This window comes from Balaenoptera borealis (genome assembly GCF_965194805.1).
Source record: "Balaenoptera borealis genome assembly, chromosome: 7".
Taxonomy (NCBI): domain Eukaryota; kingdom Metazoa; phylum Chordata; class Mammalia; order Artiodactyla; family Balaenopteridae; genus Balaenoptera; species Balaenoptera borealis.
Window position 1 is genome coordinate 26254361 of NC_138864.1, and position 20274 is coordinate 26274634.

The window sequence follows — 20274 nt, forward strand, 5'->3', positions numbered from 1 at the left end:
CCATTATCAATATCACTCACCAGACTCATACATTTTTTTAGCAGGGATGAATCTACATTGACATATCATAATCACCCAAAGTTCATAGTTCACCTCAGAGTTCACTCTTAGTGTTGTACTTTACATGTGTTTGGACAAAGGTACAATGACATGTATCTATCAGTATAATATTTTACAGAATATTTTCATTGCCTTAAAAATCCTCTGTGCTCTGCTTATTCATCCTTCCCTCCATTCTAAGCCCTGGCAACCACTGATATTTTTATAGTCTACAAAGTTTTGCTTTTTCCAGAATGTCATGGAGTTGCAATCATACAGTATGTAGTCTTTTCAGATCGGCTTCACTTAGTTATATGCATTTAAGCATTTAAGGTTCCTCCATGTATTTTCATGCTTTTATAGCTCATTTTTTAGCAATGAATAATACTTCATTGTCTGGCTTTACCACACTTTATTTAGCCATTCACCTACTGAAGGACATCTTGGTTGTTTCCAAGTTTGGGGAATTATGAATAAACCTTCTATAAACATCCACGTGCAAGTTTTATTGCAAACATGTTTTCAACTCCTTTGGCTAAATATGAAGGAGTGGGATTGCTGGATCCAACTGTAAAAGTATGTTTAGTTTTGTGAGAAAAACCAAAAACTGTCTTCCAATAAGGCTGCACCATTTTTCATTCCCAGGGCAGTGGATGAGAGTTGCTGTTTTTCCACATCCCCACCAGCATTTGGTGGTAGTGTTCCAGAATTTGACTATTGTAATGGGTATGTAGTGATATCTCATTGTTATTTTAATTTGTATTTCCTGATGACATATGATGTGGAGCATCTTTTCATATGCTTATTTGCCATCTGTATATCTACTTCAGTGAGATTCTGTTAAGATCTTTGGCCCATTATTAAACTGGGTTGTTTATTTTCTTACTGTTCAGTTTTGAGGGTTCTTTGTGTATTTTGGGTAAGAATCCTTTACAGATGTATCTTCTTCGTATATTTTCTCCCATCCTGAGGCTTGTCTTCTGATTCTCTTGATATTGTATTTCATAGAGGAGTTTTTAATTTTAATAAAGTCTGAATTATCCATTATTTCTTTCCTAGATTGTGCTTTGGTGTTGTATCTAAAAAGGCATCATCATACCCAAGGTAATTTAGGTTTTTTCCTGTCTTATCTTCTAGAAGTTTTATAGTTTTGTATTTACATTTAGGTCAGTGATCCATTTTGAGTTAATACTTGTGAAGAGTGTAAGGTCTACACCAGATTCATTTTTTTGCATACAGATGTCTGGTTGTTCTATCACCATCTGTTGAAGAGATATCTTTCCTACATTGTACTGCCTTTGCTTTTTTGTCAAAGATCAGTTGAAAATATTTATGGAGGTCTATTTCTGGGCTCTCTATTCTGTTCCATTTATCTATTTGTCTATTTTTTTTTTTTTTTTGCCAATCCCACACTGTCTTGATTACTATAGCTTTATAGTAGCTTTTGAAGTTGGGTAATATCAGACCCTCAACTTTGTTATTCTCCTTCAACACTGTGTTAGAAACCACCATATCAAAATTTTAAATGTGTAATAAAATGTCAGGTAACAACTTTCATATATGTTCTCATTATTATATTTTATAATAAGTGCTCTTCATCTGTTGACAAATTTGTTGCTCTCTTTTATATTTTTTCCTAGTAATATTTTTGTGTTTTTTTTTTTTTTTTGCTTTTTCCCACACATGAACATTTATTAAACATTTTGAGTATTATAAACAATTTGCTTCTTTTACTTAGCAATTTTCGGCATTTTTCTGTCAGTACTTCATTCTTTTTAACTGTTGCAGATGTTACATTTTATAGACATATTGGTTAGTTATTTCTTATTAATCAACATTTGGGCTGTTTCCAAGTTTGAAAAAAAAAAAGTTGCAACAAATACTCTTGGGTCCATTTCTTTGCTCAGGATTAATTTCTAGAAGTGGAAGTTCTGGGTCCAAACCCAGAATATTTTGAATTTTAATTGATATTGCTAACTTACAGTCTAAAAAGTTGTACCAATTTATAAGGCAAAAAATGCTATTTTTTGGGGGGGGATACTTAATCTAAATCTTTGCTAATGTGATGGGTAAAATGTTTTAATTTTCATTTTTTACTTTTGTGAAGTTTAGTTTCTAACTTACTAATTTTGGTTTCTAGCAGTATTCATTCTCCATTTATTACCTCTTTGAATTTTTAATTTTAGCCATCATGCTTGATATTAGATTATTCTTTTTTGTAAAGAGCAGCGAATTCTTGTTTTATCATTGTAACATCCCATGGGATCTCACTGAAGATCAGAAATAAAGTTTTTTAAGGTCTCAGACCATCTCCTTTAACCACCGAAAAGGTAGTCTCGTACCTGCCTCTTTACTATCCCTGTGGAATATCCTGGAGCTTTCAACTTATTGACTCCCAGTCTAAGTGAACAGAATTTTTTCCAGAAGTGTGATATAAGGTAATTCACAGTCCCTCTTTTGATCTAACTTTAATAACTGAATGCTAGCTCTTCTGTTTATAATCCATTTCTGACCTGTGGATCCAACTGCCTAGCTCCTAGCTCTATAGGCTTTGGTTTCAACTCATGCTAGCAGGGGACTCTCCCACTTTGGGCTGTCTTGGTAGATATTCTATCCTAGGCAGGTGCTGGTAACCTATTCTTGACCCTTGATGGGCATTCAGGCAGTTACAGCAAGAAATGCTTCACAAATGGTATCTGACACAGTCTAGTTAAGATTGATGAGGAATAAAAGTACTTTGTTTAGAAATAATTATACACAGATCTAAAGTCAACAAAAGTCTCTACAAGAAAAAATACATAATTTTTTTGGGGGGGGGAGGAGGAAGCTTGAAATAGATCAGAAAACATTTTCACATTAATTGTTCTTTTCATATACTTCAAATTTGTACTTAATGCCTTTCTCCTCCTGGACATCAGAAGGAACCCCTGGATATTCTGGGAGGAGTTTACATTTTTCCAAATCAATTTCTGGAAAAATTGTGTCACCTTCAAATTCCTGCATGATCCTTGTCGCAAATAGACTAAGATGGCCTGGCTTGTTCCTGGCTTCCTTGTAAACAGAACTGCCTCCCACTATCCAAACCATGTCCACTTTATTTGTTAATTCTGGTTGCTCAGTAAGTTTTAAGGCATCATCCAGACTTTTGGCAAGAAAATGCACTCCCTGTGGAGGTTCCTTGAGTTCTCTACTGAGAACTATATTAATTCTGTTCTTTAAAGGTCGATTCTTCTCTGGAAAGGAGAAGCAGGTCTTCCTACCCATAATCACCAAATTCTGTTTACCTTCTACTGAAGAGGTTGTGGTCATTCTTTGGAAATACCTGTATTCATTCCTGAGCGGGGGCCAGGGCAGGTCCCCATTCTTGCCGATGCCCATGTTCTGGGACAGAGCGATGACGCAGTTTAGCGAACGAACTATGACAGCGGCAGAAAACACTTCCGAGCTAGCACGTCACACCGACACAGGGATGACCCGCCAGCTTGGTGCGAAAATTTTTTTCCCTAGTAATATTTTTGTACCAATCGTCTGCCAGTTCCTTTTTTATTATTTAGCTATTGAAAGGATTAAATTTTCCTAGACAAGGCTTTGTGTGCCTAATTTCCTATTAAGTGTGTGTATGATGGGGGGAGGTAGAGATGTGTTTGTGTTTGTGTGTGTGTGTGTGTAAATGTCCAGAACTGCTTTCCAGGCATTACAACTCAGTATCTTCATTCATTTACCTGAAATTCTGATCCAAGCCTGAATCCCTGGGATGGCCATTTACCTAAGGTCTATTTTGTACATTAAGGGAGCTCTTGCATAGCGTCATCCTTGGGAAATCAAAACCTACTGAACCAATATTAACTCAAACCTATTATAAATACTATTTGCCAGACATATCCAGTGAACTTGACAATTTGCCTGCATCTGACAACACAGGACTCTAGTGGAAAGATCCTTAAGTCTAGGGTTACATGAAGGTAAATTTGGGTACACAGCACTTACATTGTAAGCACTGAGCCAAGAAATGCCTGAAATAATATAGAGCAAGAGACGAGACATTAATAAATGTCAGTTTCCTTCATTCTGTACACTGACATTGGTAGAAATAATGAAACATGAATGTTAAAAAAAAAAAAAGTCCGTAACTTTTAAACAAGATGTGAGATCTCTTGAACTGAGTATTTGTTGAACAAGATAATGGAAGAACACAAGTGAAGAAGTATTTAATTCCTACATTGGCCTTCAGAAGCTGGTGTAATCAGGCCATCATCGACAAAAAGAAAAGGAAGTGAGCATGTTCCTGTTTATGGAAATACCCCTACCTTGGAAAGGCAATGAGTCATTAAAATCATCACTCCTGGCTAAGGATACTGTGGTGGCCAGAAGAGGCTAGTTCATGAGGACCAGGATGGGGAACTCCCTTATATGATGGTATGATTAAACCTGGAGCCTTGTATTCAAGGCCAAAACTTGAATTTCTAGCAGGTTATAGTTCTAATGGATTACACTGTTCAGTTGAATTTTCAACAGCTAGAACTGATGTGAACTTCCAAGGGCTGCCTTAACTTCTTCCCCAATATACTGGTAAGGTGCTGGGAACCCTGAATTATCTTGCTGCAGAAGAGAGAACTGGATAACTTCTTACATCCAAACACTTGCTATCCTGGTGCTGGGGACCATAGTTCTGCTCCTCAGGTCCAGCCCCTCTTGCTTCTATTACCTAATTAGTGAAGCCACTCTTTCTGGACATGTCCTCTGCCTTTCTGATACATTTCTACTGCAATAGAGACTGATTCCCAGTGGGAACTCCACACAGAGGGCATACCTAACTAAGAGGTTCTTCTGTCTCCTGGTCTCACATGGCTTACTCATCTCATAATGACATATTTAAGGAAGTTGCAAGGCAATCTGATGGATACATTAATGAGCCAGAAATTTTAATTCTTCCATCTTCAAAAGTTACATCAGCAGAAAGCAAAGGTCCTGGGCCTTGTTTTCTGTTCTATGCAAGAAAACCCCTCCTGTGTTAAGATGCAGTATTATGCTCTCAGCACTACTAGAGCCTCGATAAAAGAAACGCCCATTGAAACAAAGTGTATCTATTACAAAACTGTAGATAAAGACATGATTTATTCTGTGCCCTAATATCCCTTATAAAAGAAAATAGATTTTATCTCTCAGTCAATACAAGGACAGTTTTATTCCATAGATTTACCTACGTGCTTTTTTCGTATCACACATTTAAAAGGATAGAGCCCAAGATAGTTCTTTTTGGTCTAAGTTTCCAGGGAATCTAGAATCATATTCAGTGCTCACCTACTTGTGGTAATTAAGTCAACTCAGGTACCAAGTATCACGTACTGTTTTGCTAATCTTGGGTTTCTTGTTTGTTTTACTTTCCCTTCAATTTCAAAACACTAGTCTCTTTACTAAGGATCATGAAGAAACACCTTGAATGTTATGATATGATAGGACACTAACAAATCTATTGTTGTACTCCACAGACACTTTTAGTTCTGGCATCTTGCTTCTAAGAACCCTTAAGAAGGAGGGAGGAGGCATTTTTACTTTTTTATTCTTGATTTTTGCCAGCCTGATGTTCCATCTCTAAAAAATAGCACTGGCCTTCAAACTGCCTAATTCTTCTTCTTTTTAATTGTGAAGTTAATATGTACTGTTAAAATCTGATTAAAGTGAAAAAGTCCACTTCCCCTCATTTCCCCAACCCTGCTCTCTGTGGCTAATGAGTGTTAGTAATTCCTTATATATCATCACAGAAATTACCTCCAAATTACCTTTTAATTGTTTTTTATTTTCAATAGGTCACTTCAAGACTATTTTCAATATAGCCAGAATTATAAAATCAAACAAATAATTGAGGATCACTAAACTGTCAGTCAGCATTGACAGAAAAAAAGAACTAAACCAGCAATACAAGGCTCATCAATCTATCAATCTATGTATCTGTATAAAAGCTTCCAGTGTCCGATTAGCTTTATATAAAGATTTCAATTTGAATAATATAATGTATAAACTATTAAATTATAGAATTTTAGATCTGAGAGTAACTTTAGAACTAAATTGGCATTATTTCCTTGTTTTATAGATAAGGTAACTAAAGCTATGAGGACGAAATGAACTAGTTCAACAGGATGGATCCAAACCCCTTGACTCCCAACTCTATATGAGACAATGTGGAACTCTGTGAACTAGGATTTTAGCACCTAACTGTAGGTGCACACAACAAATCAAAGTGAAACAATAAAACAGCCACTGTGTACTTCACTGGTAAGAAAATGCACAATAAATCGGTCCTAACTGTGTCAATAATATTTGACAACCTATATTACTCTATGAATAACAAAATAGAATATAGTTGCTCCCAAGATGTTTACAAGCCAGGTGGGGAGGTAAGACATATAAGTCATAAATATGTAAAGGAAAAAAAACAATACAAACAAAAATTAGTTCAAAATGACTCACAGACCATGCGTGCTACAGGAATGAGAGGCAGACACCTCATGTGCATAGTGACTGTGTCGTGAAGGATGTGCAACTTCAGCCAGGCTTACAGGATGAGCGAAAGAAAGAGGTTTCAAAAATAGTCTTAATAAACAAAGGTGCAGAAATTTTAAAATGTTTTGGTTTGCTTGGAAAATGATGAGAAGTTGAGTTTGGCTGGAACACTGGATTTGTACGTGTGAAAACTGAGAAAAGTAAAATGACAGGTATGCTTTGGTGGGTGGAAGACTCTAAATGGAATATTTTAGAGCTTGGACTTTACTATGCAGTTATCAGGGAACCACTGAAATTTATTGAGGAGAGGGTAATATAAAAGTGATATTTTTCCCAGGTGACTCAGGGAAAGAGTATGCTAGAGAACTGAGGCTGAGGTAAGGGTTGACGTTAGGGCAGCCAGCGAAGAGATGATTCCCAATGGGAGACCTTGGGTACATACAGAAAACATCCCTCTTCTGATAAAAGGTGCCTCTGAATCTTTAATTTCTCGGTTTCACTACACGAGATAGAAGATCTCAAATGAGTAGATGATCTACAGGATGACTCTCAACAATGTCCACAACCATTTTTTACTTACATATTGTTAGGACTGAATTATGTTACAAGGTGAATCCACATGTTGAAGTCTTAAATTCCAGTACCTCAGAAAGTTATCTTATTTGGAAATAGGTTCATTACAGATGTAATTAGTTAAGATTAGGTTATACTGAGTAGGGTGTGCCCTAATCCAATATGACTGGTATCCTTATTAAAAGAGGAAATGTAGACACCAATGACACATACACAGGGAAAATGCCATGTGAAGATGAAGACAGAGATCAAGGTGATGCTACTATAAGCTAATAATGCCAAAGACTGCCATCAAATCATCAGAAGGTAGATAAGAGGCATGGTGGAGATTCTCACTCACAGCCCTCAGAAGGACCAACTCTGCCAACACGTTGATCTTAGACTTTCAGCCTCTAGAACTGGGAGACAATAAATTTATGTGTTCTTAAACCACTAAGTTTGTGGTACTTTGTTACAGCAGTCCTAGAAAATTCATACATGTATCCACATTAGAAGAAAAGAGTCCAGATCTTGAAGCCTGGATTTTGATGTTCTCTTGAGGCATAAAAAAATGCTACTAACTGAATTTGCTAAGTTTAAGAATTGATAAATTTTCATAATGCTTCATTCCTGGATATATTCTAAAAAACCTAAGAATTATGAAAAAGAAGGAGTCTTCTTTAAAAATAAACCTTTGAGGTTCAATCACTACTTGGTTCTAAAGATTTCACATGCCAGTAACAGCTTTTTTATATGAGGTCATAATGAGCATCTTAAATATGCCCGAGTTCAAGATTTTCATTCAATTTGGATCAGTTACTTCCCAGCCAAGGAGATTATTCTTACCCATTACTTCCAAGGTTGCATAGGAAATTGCCAAACGTGAAGAGGTGTTGAAAAATACAAGAATATTACTAAATAACTTGGCAATGATTTTCATTATTAGAGTGCTCCTGGTAAACCATTTCTACATTTTTCTCTTTTTAAAATTATTCTTACATTTAATTAGTCAAATTCAAAGGAAGAATACACAATTCCTCAGTTGGACGAGATGAACAAAAGAGTCCATCCTCCTGGAAAGAACAGTAATACTAACCACTGTGATTTTTCTGAAGGTGCTATTCTGTCCTAATTAGCAAGTAAGAACCATCATTTTATTTTCATTTCCTATGGTCTTTCCCATAAAGCACTTCCTACTTATATTTCTATTCTCATTAGGAAATCACTTATTAACACAAGTAGTTTTACTTCTCCTCAATTGTCCTTGCAAATACTCATAATTTCTTATGAACATTTCACCTCTCAGAAAAATCAGTGTACTTTTGAGGTTTCATTTTCAGAGTACACAATTTGAGGTTCATTTTGAGAGTATACAATTTCAGATGATAACACTTTACCACGAGTTCTTTTTTTTCCCCTTCTCTATTAAGACCTGTGGTGAGAGAAATCTTCGTAAGCAGCTCTTTGATTCTGCTTTCCCCGCTCAGTACTGCCTGCCCTATAAAGCATCAACCCTTCTCTAGGTACTCAAGGCCCTCTGCAGCCTGCACCTAGTCTTTCTCCAGCTTTTCCTCATCCACTAATCCTCTAAACAAAATCTACACTTCTAGTTTTCTATTCAACTTATGGTTTGCTAAACACTATACACTCCTGGGCTTTTGCTCCTCCTCTAGTTTACTACTGTTGGAGTACTTCCCATTCCCAAGGCCAAGCCCATGTCAAACCTTTCCTCATACCCTACCTGGTCTCCCTAAGCAGACATGATCTCTCCTTCTGCTTTTGTAGAGCTATTGGTTCACACAAATACACACTGGCTTGAGAACACTGTGTGTGAGTGAGTTTTCCAACACTTCCTTGAGGGCAAGGGATATTTCCTATATAGTTATTTCTCACTGTATCCACAACTATGAAAGTAACACAAATACACTGTTACAAAATATCTTATGTGAGCCTAGAGACTCCAGAACTCTTTAACTTCCTGAGTCATTGGTTCTCAGATTCTCTATAAGCAGTCTCATTTCTTTATCTGTGGCATGATCCCATCAATTCTTGACCCCAATAATCTTCATTTTTCCTATGTTAAGTTGAAAGCTTCTTATTCTTTATTATTTTCTTTTTGCCCTAATGTAGCTTAAACAATGTTTTATTTTACAAAGAATCTGTTCCATAAATATATGCTCTTTGACATAATGAATAATGGAGTGTCCTTCTATCATATAAACATCTTGTAGAAAAAAAATAGCACACTAAAACAAACAAAACTTGATCTGACCTTGCTGTCAAATCTACTATCGTATTTAATTCTTTATAATTTATCAAATTATTTGATATGTAATCAGCACTAAAAGTTTTCATTTCCCCCTACTCAATCCTGCCTTAATTACCCTAGCATCGACCCCTCTGTTTTTCCATAACCCAGTGACTCTTTCCATGTTATCTTTGTTCTTCACTTCTGCTACACTGGTGATCATCCTTATCCCTTATCTTAAGGACTTTGTCTCCACAGCTTAACTGACACTTAGTAATTAACTTCTCCTCTTAGCTTTTCAACAAGGCCTACACAGCACATGGATTATCTCACCCCTCAGAGCTCTGGTCTTCCTTTCTGGTCTCTTCTACTTTATATCTCTTCCTTGAACCCCATTCCTGCATTTCCAACTGACCGAACTTCCCTTGAAAGACCTGACTTTCCCATTAATTTTAACACACCTAATACTGAAAGGATTCCTTAGGCTTACGCCCTATTTATCCCTTCAGTAGACTTCAACTGAAAAGTCTGAGAAACATGAAAAATAAAATCATGGATAAAATATGAGTACAGTTTTTATTTGGGAATATTTCATGTATATCTTTGTATGTGTGGACATATACTTAGTGCCATATTATCTAGGAGTTTCAATACCAATCAGCAACACTATATACATCATTCCCTGATGACAATAAATTACCCTTAGATTATCAGGGAAAATTTGAACTGTAAAATCTGATTTAAAAGAGTGCTAGTTGGCACAATCTTTTACTCTACTATAAAAATGTAAGGCCAAGAATATTAAGATGGTATACTTGATAAAAAATCAATAGGCAAATGAAATACAATCTTATTAATGATATAAATGAGCATTTTCACAATTTGTGAACATTGCCTAATTAACACATTACTTGCATTTTCTGGAAATGTTTTATTTGTTTGTCCCAAAGCAAAATGCTATCATTTAACTAATCCTGTACAAGCTCTGTTTGAATGTATTACAGCTCTTGTAGTTTAATTACACAAATAAAAGAATACAATGGCTTTTGAAGTGAAAATTAACTGTACTTCTGATACCATTTAATGTAATTAGAGTATGGTAATAAGGGGAGACCATTTAATTAGTACATATGCTCTGACATTGCCTCAAGTCTATTGTATTTACTAGCTGAAATGTTTGATGCTATTAGATAACTTCAGGTTGTATTCATAACTAAGCAACATGCTAGACCAAAAAATATAACTAGTCTTTGTAATGTCCTTGATGGTCAAAGCTATGTCTTATAAATTTTAGTATCTCCAGCAACTAGCATATTGCCTTATATACAATAGTAAGTGCTCAGTAATTTGTGTGCTGAATATTAATTTGAAAGGAAGTCCAGAAACTATTTTCATTTAAGTTTATACAAAGCAAAAAGATCAGTTTTCTGATTTTTTTCTCCCATCAGAGAAAAATAACTTTTCAGAGAAAGTGTAGCATTCATCATTTACAGCCGCTTTTGATTTTTATATTTATGTAGTTCATTACTTTTTTCCAGAAGAAGGAAAATATTTCTAATCCATTGTGAAAACAGTTTTATCACTTTTGAAACTTTAACAACATAAAACATATGTGCATTAATCACTGTGCTCTTTCCTCTTTTAGACAAAATGTGCAATGCAGAGGAAGTCAACCAATTTAAGACAACATGAGAGAGTAACAGCTCTGCTCCACTTCGTTAATTTTGATAAATATTCAAGAAGTCTTAAATTCTTTAGCTTAAAAAAAAGACAACTCTCACATTTAAGTAAAATAATTTTTACCATTACTTTTCACTCACCATTCCCATGTAATATTTTATTTGTACATAAAACATGCTATCCTTAAATTTTATGGACTTATAAAATGTAGCAGTATATTCATAATTTGTTGATCCATTCCATTTATCGATATTCATAAATGAATATGCTTTAGAGTCAATAATATTGAGTTTTTAATCCCAACTCTCTTGTTTAACTGCTCTGTGACCTTGGACTAGGTACTTACACTCAGAGTCTGTTTTCTCATCTGTGAAATGAGACTACTCACCTACCTCACAGGTCTGTTGTTTAAGGGTTAAGACGAAAGATGCATAGTCTAGCATAGCTCCTGGCACACAACAGGCATTCAATCAATTTTCTTTCCTTCTCTCATGTTTAGGCTATAGAAACTGATGCTAAGATCTAGAATTTGAAATTAAGACTGTATAGTAGGCATTTTGAGGATTCACACTCCTAGTAGCTCAAATGAAACAAAACCAGTGCATAAATATGGGAAGTCATATAATGAAATTAAAAAGAGAAAAACCATCACATTTTTCTAGGGTGTACACAATGCTCCTGAGACTTAAAGGCTGGAGATCCTGGGAATTTGTTCAGCTCAATCTTTACATTAATGCCAGAGACATGCAAACAGTCAAGATTATCTGGTAATGATGGAACAGGTTATTAGATTCTCAGGTTTTTGTCCTCAACCTCATACCCTCTGCCTCCTACGTAAATCCTTAAGAATAGAATTTATTTAGTTTTCAGATATATTTTGTAACAACATAATTTAAATATATTTAATATTATCAAGAACAAAATTACTGAGAGAAAATGATAATTAGGACCTTGCCCAATTTTCTTATTATTCAAATTAATCTCCAAAATCAGTTCCTCTCCCACCTTACAGTTTCGTTATAATTAAGAATGTAAAAAAAACTTAGAGAAAGAACTCTTGGCATACATCTTCCTTTGAATTTTTGAGTGACAAAGGCTTAAATATTTAAGAGGATGAGCTGAATGAAAAATAAATTGACAGTAGGATTAGTTTTGAGGAAGATTCAAGGACATGGATTAAATGGAGTCATTTTTCCTATTAAATTTTGAATTCAGATAAGAACCACTTCCCTTTTCTTCCTGTTGAGTTCTAAATACTTTGGTCTGTTACTGAGAAATTACTATTAAATATTTCTATGTTTAAAAGTGTGGCTCAGAAAGATTCCTTGGAAAAAAAGGAAAACCCTTTGCTTAGTTGATTGTACAAAGCAAGTGAACAAACCAAGTTTAAACAGCTTTTTAAAAAAGTATTAGAATATTATCATGTAATTAATTGATTTTATTTCATGAAACACAGCTTTACTAGGTCACTTTTATTATGGAACATTCCCACATGCCTAAAGATTAACATAGATTTGAAAATAAAACAGTGGGTTTGATTCCAAAACTAAAAACTATTGTATAAAACAAATAAATAATATACTCTAACATAAAAAAAGTAAACTAAATTGTTAGAATGTACAGTTGATGGTAAAGAATTATCTGTCATTTTATATATCTGACATTTTAAGATATCACAGAATTAAGGGATTCAGATGAAATTAAAGGAACCAGGATTTACAGTGAATCAAAATATTGTACGTGGCTCTGGTTTGCCTTTTTAGACAACTGATAAAATTTTCTTAAAGTTAAAATTCTCTCTTTAAAAATTTTAATTACTTACAATTAGGTATAACAGAAGTCATCACAGAATCATACCAAAATAGTGATGTCAAATTAACCATTTACTAGCCTGTAGGCATTTCTCAATGAAAAGAATGCTTGGAAGGAAAACTGAATAATTTACTGACTATTTATCTATGCGTGAGAAAAATTATAAAGGAAACAGGCTATTCTAAGCCTAATTCCATAACTACTATAGATGAATTATCATATGTCCGATGCATCACTTTAGGTTGAAATAGATTTTTTAATTAAAATAATTAAAACATCAAATTAAGCTCTAGTATTGTGAAAATGTACAAAATTATTACAATTCGTGGAATATTTCCAAACTTTTAAAGCATTTCAATGTGAAAGATGGACACTTTCTAAGGAACATAGATCAGTCTGTACTGTGCAGAATTCACAAAAGCCAAAGCACTTACAGATTGACATGTACCTTAAATCTTTCTTCCCGTGGTTTCAATATTTTAAAGTGCCAGGCATTGTGGTGAGTGATTAAAAATGTCAACTATTTCACTGTTCTCAATGATTCAAAGTTGTATGGTCACAGGGCATATAGGAGTAGATTAAATTTATTAATCTATTTATTCAAATAAAAAAATCACAGTAATTAGCTATGTTTTGGTTTTTTTCTTTGAAGTGTAGTCCTCCCTTTCAGGAATGCTGACTACTTTTTCTGCAGCACTAGAGGCTATAAGATAAAGCCATATATAAATTAAAGTTGGAAAGAACGTACTTATTGCTAGAAAGTAAGTGAAGCATCACTATCTTTTAAATGAACAACACATTTAGCAACTCTTCATGCCTATAGGACTGCCAAAAATAAATCTTTGAATATTTATAAACTCTTCACAAAGCTCAGAACGTCAGTTATGCAAAGTTAGACATGGATGACTTGAAACGTACACAAACAGCTTTGCCTCAATTTGGGGAAATCTTAACTGAGTGGTAATTTTGGAAATGGTGGTCAGTCAAGCAGAAATCACTTTGAAACATTCTATTGGTGGACTCCTAAACACAGCCTTGTAAATCCCTGAGTTCCTTGACCCTGCTGAAGACTAGTCATAGACTGGTAGGAAGCCCTCTTAGAGGTCATCTAGCTCAGGCTTCCAGCCAATTCAGAAATATCTTTAACAAGGAGATGCTCAGATCATGCTTAGCATCTCCAGGAGGTATGAGGGGGATACGAGGAGTTTACAATCTGGCTGCCCAAACCCTGCTCATCTTGGGAGCCCTGTCCCCATAGGGCTATTACTGGAGGACTAAACTGCACCACATCAGGTATGGTAGAATTTAAAGAAACATTATTCACAAAGGAGGTACAGCAACCATTAGCTTCAGATCTAAGAGAATCTTATCCCAGCAGATGAGGTTGAGAATACAATGACAATGCTCAGATTCAAGGAACATTCAACTTAGAAAATCCAGTTTATAATGTATAAGCTCTACCAAGAGTGACTCATAGTAGCTGAGTTTTAGAATACTGAACAAGTTCTAGAATTGGGAGCAGGGTCTTGCAAATTGTATAATGATGCTAAGGAAGCAATTTTGTTAAGCCCTTCCAGTATGCCAGGATTAGTACTTAGTATGCTGAGAGCACTTTTACATTCATTAACTTATTTCATCCTCTCATCCACTCTACGAGGTAGGTTCTATTATCACCTCCATTTTAAAGTTGAGGAAATGGATACTCAGAGACTCAAAGTATGTTGCAAAAGAAAGGAACTACAAAAATAACAGGAGAGGAAATGTAAAGAAAATTAAAGAAAAACCACTAAAGTGTGAGAACGTTTCAGTTGATCTCTGTGGCCTTTTAGCCACCAGTTTTATGGTTTTCTTAAATTTCTAGTAGTGTTTGAGGTATACATTCTAAATTGTATCTACATTTAAAGAAACAAGCTTATTGCCACTGGAAAGAACACACTTAGAAACCCTGATTAAAACAATGGACAGACATTACTGCTTTTGTCAAATTTGAGTCAGTGGCTTAATCAAAAGGCAATCCAGATAGTTGTGGCTTTCACACAATGTTTTTGCCACTTCCATGACTTCTTGTTTTTCCCAAATCAAATATATATATACATATATGTATATATATATTGTTTTAAATGAAACCATTGTGTTTATCAAAAATGTGGTTATTAATCTCCTATTGTTTCGTGAATTAATTGGTTATACTGACAAAAAACAATTGTCAGATACATAAACATTTTTTAAAACAATTTTTAATTAATTAATTAATTTATTTATTTGGTTATGCTGGGTCTTAGGTGCAGCGGGCGGGCTCCTTAGTTGCGGCTCGCCAGCTCCTTAGCTGTGGCATGTGAACTCTTACTGGAGGCATGCATGTGGGATCTAGTTCCCCGACCAGGGATCGAACCTGGGCCCCCTGCATTGGGAGAGTGGAGTCCTACCACAGTGCCACCAGGGAAGTCCCGACATAAGCATTTTAAGACATGGTATCAACGGGGTTAAACTTCGTATTTTGAAAGATACTAAATTAACATATTTGAGAGATTAACATTTTCTGACTCGTAAACAATATGCTGAGTCTTTACAAATATGATCATGCATATCAATATATGCCCTTTTAAAAATTAAATTGTTTGTAGAAGGTGACATTGCAGAGGATATCCTAGGAAATTACCAGAAATGAAAAAGCCTACATATACATTTAGAGTGTACATCTTCTGAAAGGATGTAATTTTGTGTTGTCTGTTGTACTTAGACAATGGTATTCATAGGAGTTGTATACTAATAATATGTAGAATGGGTTATTTGGGAATGCTTTTAATTCAGGAACAGAAATACATAGAGTATCTAGGAATTTAAAATGTTACATGCATTATGGAGTCAGTTAGAACTTAAAACAATCATTAGATTCAAATGATTTTCGGTTGAGTTTTCATCCCGGAATTGCTAATGAATAACCTGCTGTGTTACAAATCTTTCAGCCCCACAATAATCTACATCAGCAATTACAACTAATAAGAAGAGTGGAAGAGCATCTATCTTTAGTAAGTCATTACCAATACAGGGTTTACTCTGTACAATTTAAACATTAAGGAAGAAAAACAAGAAAGTATTTTGAAATGAAAAGCAAACAAAACACCCAAATCATTTCTTATTCACAGCATCAATTAATTTTAAGAAAAGGCAATTTGATCTAAGAAACTTCTCAAGTTCCAAAACCTCTACAATGTATTCATCCTTAAAAAAAAGAAAATAAAAGCAACCACTATTTAAGATTAAGTGATACTAGCTTAATGACTTTCTGAAGTATAGAAAATCCTGACTAAAAAGCTGGCATTGACAGAAAAAAAAAAAGATAAAACAGTCAGAGAAGACCTTTATTTCTACAATGAAAGAAACAGACAATGTGCCACTGTGTTTTAAGAAAACCATGTTATAACCCATAGCATGACTCACATGGACTAGATACACAGCACATCCCTGTGGATTTTGCCATGGGGTCTTACTCTATTAAAGAGATTACTCTTTAAATCAATGAGTAATACTCGTTCCCTAGGTCCAAAATTAAGCAAAGGAGAGTCTAACAAATTCCAATTTTGCCTGTCAGCCAAAACAGAAATTCTCACGTTTAAATGTGCAGTTCTATCTATAACCCTCCAGTTTAAATCTAGCAATGATTACAATGAGTATCAGAAATAATGCCTGAGGTCATTTCACTTATTTTGTAGATTCTTTCAGTATTGGAAAACTGACAGGCTTCTATAACTAGTCAAACAGTACAGAATAGCCAGAAGCTGTGATTTCTTCAGACTATAAAGAATAACCAAAAGGACTCGAAAGTCAAAGCACAACTAAAGAGAGAATCAGAGCACAACACTGTATCTCATCAGGCTTGTTGACAACGCATCCTAGGAGACATGACTTTATCTTCAAAGTGACACGATGCACATTTTGCTCACTGAACCAGGCATCTTATGCGGGACACACAGCAGAGTTAGCTTCCAGCTCAGAAATAGCATTTAAATCCTGGATGCGATTATGCTGACCCTCAAAAAGTTGTTTGCCTATTAAGAAAACTATTTATTTTATCAGAAAATAAAAATAAGCAAATAAAAATAAGTGCCATCATTTTAATTGTTCTCTCCTAAGATTGCTCCTGCGTTATTTTTATTTATTTATTTATTTTTGGCTGTGCTGGGTCTTTGTTTCTGTGCGAGGGCTTTCTCTAGTTGTGGCAAGTGGGGGCCACTCTTCATTGCGGTGCGCGGGCCTCTCACTATCGCGGCCTCTCTTGTTGCGGAGCACAGGCTCCAGACGCGCAGGCTCAGCAGTTGTGGCTCACAGGCCCAGCCGCTCCGCGGCATGTGGGATCTTCCCAGACCAGGGCTCGAACCCGTGTCCCCTGCATTGGCAGGCAGATTCTCAACCACTGCGCCACCAGGGAAGCCCCTGCGTTATTTTTAAATTTAGATTTGAAAAATAAACTCAAGCAAGCACTCAGCTTTTTAGTTAATTGTTAGCAAAGTTAAATACATAAATTAAGACAAATTGGAAAGAACCTATGGAAGTCATTGTTATGTGTTTCTGTCTCTGTTCAAAATGGGCATATATCATCTATTTTCACCTAAAACAATCTTTAGGAAATGCGATCCCATCACTTCCCACATGCATAAAATGAGACCTAAATACATATCCCCACCATTGCATTTACTAGCTTAGAAATATTGGATAGGCTATCTAACCTCTCTGAATATTTTTTAAGCTGTAAAAATAAATATATTGACACCTTCCTTGTTTTTCACATATTTTTATATGACTACATCTGATTATGTGTTGGAAAATACCTGCAAACCATAAAAATTATGCAAGTAGAGTTATTAAGCTAGATCTCTTATTTAAATACTTATCTATTTCAAATTGAGTCTATTCTATTCTATGTTGTTCAAGATCGTGATACGATGACGATAGGTCAGCTCTGAAAATATGTTGTGTTTAAAATTAATGGATGCCTATTTTTTAAAAAGGCATTCTTAATCTGAGCCAGTGGGACCCCACATGAACAAACTTTGTTTACAAAAACATCTTTCTGCTATTGCTATTTTGACTTTTTCTTCATCTCTTCCCACTTAAAATTCCCCCCCCAACACACACAAACACACATACACACACACACACACACACACACACATAGAAGTGTGGAAACCCAAGCACATTGTGTATTTGATTAAACAAAGAATTATCTAAAGTTTATTAATTAGGGATATTCAATACATGAAGACGTCTGTAGATAAAAGCCTACAAAGTATTGAATCAAAGTCTTACTAGAAACAAACAGACAGAAGAGGAAAAAGGACCCCAGTTAACAGTAAGTGACATGGTCTAGGAAACATCTTTGTCCCAGGTAGCCTGAGGATCTCCTCACTACCCCCAGAGATATCAGGGAAATGGGGGAGGCTCTGGTAAGGGGATCCAACCACACCTTCCCTTCCACTGAGAGATACTTGGAGGTCCAACTTGGGGAAACCCCTTTTACTTCCTCAGGCAGCAGTGGCACGTAACAGTGAGAACTCCAATGGCACAAGACAAACCAAGCAGACGATAGTAACACTGTGAAGACTCTGAAAAACTGCCATTGGAACTGCAGTGGACAAAAGTAGGTCACAACACATGTGCAAGACCTAAAAAGGGTAACTTCCAGCTAAAATGAAAGATTGAAAGAAGAGCCAGAGATTACTAACATAATACACAAAGTGTCCAGGATACAACTGGAAATCATCCTCATAACTAGAGCCAAAAAAATCACAACTTGAATGAGAAACAGTAATCAACTGATGTCAACATTGAGATGAATCAGTTGTTCAAATTATCTGATGAGAATTTTAAAGCAGAGTCATAAAAATGCTTACAGAATCAATTACAAATTCTCTTGATATAAATGAAAATATGAAAATATCAGCAACAAGTTATGCAAAAGAATCAAATAGAAAGTATAGAACTTAAAACACAATAACAGAGATAAAAATCTCCCTGGATGGGCTCAATAGTAAAGTGGCAACAAGTGAGGATAGAATTAAGGAACTTGAGGACAGAAAAATAGAATTTATCCAACTTGAACAACAGAGGGAAAATAAACTGAGGGGAGGGAGAAAAAAAGAACAGAGCCTCAGGGACTGTGGGACAAAAACAAAAGATCCAACATTTATATCATCAGAATCCCAGAAAGAGAAGAGGATAGTGAGACTGAATAATATTTAAAGAAATAATGGCTGAAAATTCTCCAAATTTGATGAAAGACAAAACCTACAAAACAACAACAAAACAAAACAAAACCTCAAAAATAACACATTACTTACAGGGGAGTTCCAGTTCAAATAATAGTGGATTTCTCATTTGAAACCACAGAGTAAAAAAGGAGGTAACACAATATTTTTCAATTGCTAAAAGAGAAAACTACCAACCAGAAATTTTATAACGATAAAGCTACCTTTCAGGAAAGAGGAGGAATTGAGAACATTCTCAGATGATAGAAAACTACAAGAAGTTATTACTAGCTGATGTACTCTTAAAGATTGGCTAAAGAAGGTTCCTCAAAAAGAACATTACCAAATGCTGATAAAAGAAAACAAATAAATAGACACACTCTATTTGTAAAATGGAAGACAGCATAGTAAAGTAAAACATTCCTATCAAAATCCAAGCAAGGTTTTTGTAGATATAGACAAGCTCGTTCTAAAATTTATATGAAAAGGAACACGCTCTGGAATAGCTAAATCAATCTTGACAAAAAATAAAGGAAAATGAATCAGTTCACTCCATATTAAAGCTGTCTATAAAGCTACAGTAATCAAGACAGTGTGCTATTGGTGAAGGGATAGATAAACAGGTCAATGGACCAGAATAGAGGACCTAGAAATAGACCTGAATATAAATATGCTCAACTGATTTTTTATACTGGTGCAAAAGTAAATCAATGGCGAAAGAATAACCTTTAACAAATGGTGTCGATGCAACTGAACAATCTTAGGCAAAGGAAAAAATCTTGATGCAAATTTCATACAAACATTAACTCAGAATTGATCATGAGTGAAAACATAAAATATAAAATAACCAAAAAAACTTACTACAGTGAGGTATCACACCTGTTAGAATGGCTATTATAAAAAAGACAAGAGATATGGTGAGGATATGGAAAAAAAGGAACCCTTGTGAACTTTTGGTGGAATGCAAGTTGGTGCAGCCACTGTGGAAAATAACATGGAAGTTTCTCAGAAAATTAAAAATAGTACTACCTTATGATCCAGTAAACCCACTTCTGGGTGTATATCCAAAGAAAAGAAATCACTATGTTGAAGAGATATCTGCACCCCTATGTTCACTGGGGTATTTTTTACAATAGCCAAGACATGGAAATAACCTATATGTCCGTTGAGAGATAAATAGATAAAGACACATACACA

The 20274-nt window shown here is 35.1% G+C and overlaps 1 protein-coding gene and 1 pseudogene across 8 annotated transcripts in view; both read right to left on the reverse strand.

Annotated features, from left to right (window-relative positions):
• Window positions 1-20274, reverse strand: part of MAGI2 (membrane associated guanylate kinase, WW and PDZ domain containing 2) — a 1331631-nt gene that overhangs the window by 1237969 nt on the left and 73388 nt on the right. The gene's annotated exons all lie outside the window — the stretch shown is intronic.
• LOC309632168 (dihydrofolate reductase pseudogene) lies at window positions 757-16992 on the reverse strand (annotated as a pseudogene). The gene has a single exon. The product of its transcript is annotated as a dihydrofolate reductase pseudogene (transcript).